Here is a 4,939-nt window from a genome sequence, read left to right as displayed (position 1 = left end):
ACATTGACATCATCTTTGTTGCTAGTGAGTTGAAGGGACTTTTTGATCTTTAGTTTATATATGTCATGCTTGGCTAGTTCTAAGAGAGGGATTGCTATTTTTAGTTTGCCAATTTCAGTCTCTAGGTCAAAGGGTTTTTCAGATTGGGTCTTGGGGTTATGGATAACAGTCCTTTCCTTGTTCATTAAATCTTCTTCTTGATTTTTATCTTGACTTTGGGACTTGTCTCTTTTACTCATCTCTTGGGGAGTAGCATTTGAATTAGGGTGAGAGGATGAAGTAGCCATAGGCTGCTGTTTTAAGGACAATGGTTCAGTGATCTCTTCAATAATCACTTCTTCTGCAGGTGAATTCGTTTTGTCATTAGGTTCTGTGACTATGGCTCTTTTAGGCTGTTGATTATCCTTTACCTTTTCAGGCTAGTTTACATTCACAGTTCTGCTCCTCAGCTTGTATTGTTTATGGACCTCATAAACAGCAGTGTCATAGCCTTGTTTAAAGTCAAAGGATTCACCTGATTTAGTTTGGAACAGTTTGATTTCATCATCCTCATGATCTTCTTGTGTTAAGAAAACTTGACTTTCACCATCTAGACCAATTAAATTAATCTCAGGATCTTCATTGGGCTCAGTTGATGTGGAAGTTTCTGCATAATTTTCTTGGAAAGGGGGTCTTATGTCTTGGTCAGCACTGGCCTTGCCAACATTTGGGTTTTGAGTTCTCCTAAAATTTGGATTCCTAGGAGGGTTGTTTTGTGGTGCTTCCCATGATGATTTTCTCTCAACCGATTCCACTCTATCACCCAATCTTTTCATTCCAGTGAGTATTGCATCCAACTTTTGATCGAAGGCAGAGGGTTCCTCCTTGAAAACGGTCATCTTTTCCAACCTTGCTCTGTTTCTTTTGGCAATCAGGTTAGCTTCCACTGTGACAGCAACCCTTTGAGCCGCTGCAAGGGACTGAGGATCTCTTTCCTTCAACTGATAGGCCATGTCAGGGTCAAAACCATCAGGGAATTTGTACAAAGCTAAATCAGGAGGGGGTCTTAAATTTTGTGGGATTGCGTTATATACATTGTTAAATCTTGCACAATACTCCAAAACAGTCTCTTGGGGACCTCTTTTGATAGTGTCATATTCCCCAAGTATGTGCAGAGGATCCTTCTTCTTCTCCCATCTGCTAGTAAAGGCTTGATAAAGCTCATCAGGAGTTGTGATGGAGTTTGCATTCAGGGATCTAAACCAAGTTCTTACATCCCCAGTTAGGCTTTGAACAAACATCCTCATTCTGACACTGTCATCATCTATTTCATAGGTCTCAAAATGGTCTTGCATCCTCTTAGCATGCTGGACAGCTGTCAGAGGGCCATTGGAGTCAAAATATGAGATTTTGGTTTGGTAATCTTGGGGTAGAGCTGCAGCATTAGCTGGTATTTGCAAGGGTGCATATCTGTTAGCCATATTTACAGGGTTTAGAGGATTAACAGGGGCAGCTGGGATAATAGGAACAGTGGGTACTACAGGGGTGATAGGTAAGGGTGAACCTACAGTGTTGGTCAAGGGGATATGTGCAGTGGATGAAGATGTGAGAGGAGGACTTTGAGATGTGGATGGTGAACTAGGGGAAGTAGGGGTGGACCGGAAAAGGACCTTGCATGGGGTAGAGATAAGGTTGGGATGATCTGAATCTGAGGTTAAATCAGCAGGCTGCTCCTGCCTTTGCTGCCTCCTAATGTTTCTAGGGATGGTATTTGGATTATCAACAATGATGGGTGGATTAGGGTCAGGATTTGCCCTAGTATGCCGTGGATTTTTCTTGGGAGCCAGCTTCTAACTGTTTTTTAGGATTTTATAGGAAGTTTTTTATACTTGCAAGGACTGGATAAAGATTTTGGAATGGCTATATATATTCAAAAGCTGAGATGAAGACTCACTGAAAAAGCTCTTCCCTAAAAGTTGTCCATGTAATACAGAAACGGTTTTGAAGACCTCCTGACTGATTTCAGGCTCGATTTGAAGCTTTGAGAGATGTATAGAAATTGGAAAATCCTAAGAAATCCCCAGTGGAGTCGCCAATTATGTTAACACCCAGGTTGTTCCCTTTGACTCTAAGGGAATACGGCCGGGGTAACCACTAACCAATCTTTGGATTACAGTGCCTAGCCAAACTGTAATCAGAGAGGGCTCTCTCTTTATAATTTGTCTCTGTTCTGTGGAGATTTTAGGCTAGCTATGAAATGAGGGTGTTTAGTTTTATGCTTTGGTTGAGGGATGTCTTTCTGTACTAGAAGTGTGCAATCTGCAGATGAGTTTGTTTCATTGGGCAATGGAGTCTGTAGCTACAAGTGTTTAGAAATCTTGAGATGATTTACTGAAATTACAGGGCCATTTGAATACTTCATATAACAAAGTTAGATTATGATGGTGACATGTAAACAACCAGTGAAAAGCATTTAAGAATTTTCCACTAAGCTGGGGTGTGGGAAAGAGATAGATGCCTCAGGAGCAAACTTGAATTCCTGAAAATATTTATCACAGTGAGAGATATAGCTTGAAAGTGTAGCAATTAAGAATTACACCTTATTTACTCTATCTAGAAGAAAACATTTATAACAGCTTAGATTGAGTTCAGGGTAATCTGTGATTAAATCCTGGAACTATTCTTTTACTTTGCCATTAAGTGTAAAACTCACAAACATGAAAGAAGATGAAAGACTAGAAAACATATAACGCGGTGTTTTAAAGAAGACTTATTGTGCTATGAAACATGCAGGAATCCTGTAACATTCAGCCAGTGTTGTGGGGGAAAGTATCCAACTCGGAATGACCCTAACCCACTCTAAGGGTGACAGTTCCTTAGCAACAGCTGAAAGCAAAGCTATCTAAAGTTTCTTCTTTATGACATGCAAGAGATAAAAGGGAGAGATCCACTTACCGATGTCTTGCGCAAATGGTCGATCCAATCTCCTTTGTTTGTCGCTTGCTCCTAGCTCCAAGTCTTTTCACGGGCCCAGCTACATGAGATCCTGCAAATGAGACAAGAAAAGGAAACTACAAGAAGCATGCATTCATAATCGATTCAAGGATTAGCATAAATCAAAGACGCAAGTAAGACAATACACCATTGAAACACATGCGAATAGAAGAACCTCAAATGCTTTATTAATATATGGAAGTAAGGTTCAGGCGGTGATACAACCATGAGAGGTCCAATCCAGCATCACCTTCCCGACGGAGAGAAATCTTTTCTTCACCTCCCTCAAGCAATCACCCAATGCTCGCAACTGTAAACCAACAGCAATTCTTCGTGCTAAATTCCGCCCTCCTAGATCCCATGGGATGAGATCCTTATATAGAGTTTTGGAGTGAAGATAAGTCAGCTTGATGTGTGACTTGTTGTCCTCTTCAACTCCAGTTGTTCTTCAGTTCTTCACTCGGAGTTTCTGTCTTCCACTTGGAGTTTTAGAAGCTCTTAACTCATCATTAGGCGAATCTTTTGATCAAGTGTCTTTTTGGAAGCTTCCTGGGCACTGGCACATTGAGAAAAAGATTCCTCCACATGTCAAAGTACGCCTAGCGCAGGTAGCCTTTGTTGCACTTGCAATGCAGCGCAGGTACACCACAGAGCTTTTGACATTCAGCGCAGATCCTTAGTGGAGCAGCTGCTTTGATCCAAAATTGACCTGTTTTTGAGTGTTTTTCAGTGGAGAACTGATTTGCAGTGCTGTGGTTTGCTGACCTTGTTCCTCTAAGGGTAAGAACAACATGTTTAGGGACTTTGGATCCCTTAGATTATTGACATTTCATGCTCTATGCTATAAGGCACAAAAATGTCTATAACAGTTGCCCCCTAAAGTATGAGGTCGTTTATTGGGTGAAATGCTTTATTAGGAGGATCCGAAGTTCATTCAATCGTCGGGAGGTGACCTGTAACAAAATACAATAAAATACATTATCTTTTCATACTTTCTTTTCATGATCTAGCTGATGCGGGCATTTCCCATGCTCAGCTTTATAAATACATTTGTTGTACATAAACAGACGATCGTCTGATAATAGACGGATAATTCTCTGCTTTTAATTATCATCCTTTTAGTAGGATGCTCATCTGCTGCACATGTCTATGTTTTTATCTCCTGAATATATATCGCAGCCCGGATGGATGAAACTAGATCTGGGGTCTTCAAACTTGTCCGATCTTCACTTTAGTACAAGTCGATCCATGTGAGAATTTCTTGAAGTCGAACATGGAAAGACATCGCTTGATTACCAGTCAATAATGTAAATTGTTAACAAGCGCGAGAGGAATCACCGATAATGATGATGACCCTCAAGGTACTGCAGGACAATTCACGTGGTGTGAATATAGGATCTGACGTCGAACACCACGCAAAGTCTCCTGGTCGAAGGTCATTAATGTATACCTATCGCCGGGAGTGAGACACTTGCCATTGAGGCATGCAAGCTTCAAAGTACTGAGGGGGGTGTTCCTAGACCAACTTCTTGGATAATGAGCTGATGTCGACAAGAAGTGATCCGTCAAAGGAGGGCCTTAATGAATCCCACATCAGTGACACGGAACGGAGCTAGTGATGATGGTGAAAACGATCTGTGAAATATGATTCAGGGTGGCGGTCATGGAAGGATGAAAGATGATGTATGGTAGTGGATGGGACCCGGTTGACACTTTTTGAATGACATCTCTTGAACATATAACGACACTGATGTGATGGATCGGTAGCATTACCCCATGTATGGATGGTATGGCGAGACCATGGTGAAGGGACCGGTGAATGATAATAACCCAACCCGATATTTACGGAGGCAAAAGTGTCATGTTCAAGAGCGACTTGCTACCATTAAGCTTTGAGGTTCTCCCAATTTTTCCCCAGTCATTTCTGACCAGTACCTCTTTATTTTTGTCAAGCTTGAGGAGGATA

Source organism: Pinus tabuliformis, chromosome 6 (genome assembly GCF_031772625.1).
Source record: "Pinus tabuliformis cultivar Carrire ecotype Pingquan chromosome 6, CPIR1, whole genome shotgun sequence".
In the NCBI taxonomy this organism is placed as follows: domain Eukaryota; kingdom Viridiplantae; phylum Streptophyta; class Pinopsida; order Pinales; family Pinaceae; genus Pinus; species Pinus tabuliformis.
The sequence above is the reverse complement of the archived record's forward strand: the minus strand, read 5'-3'. Positions refer to the sequence as shown.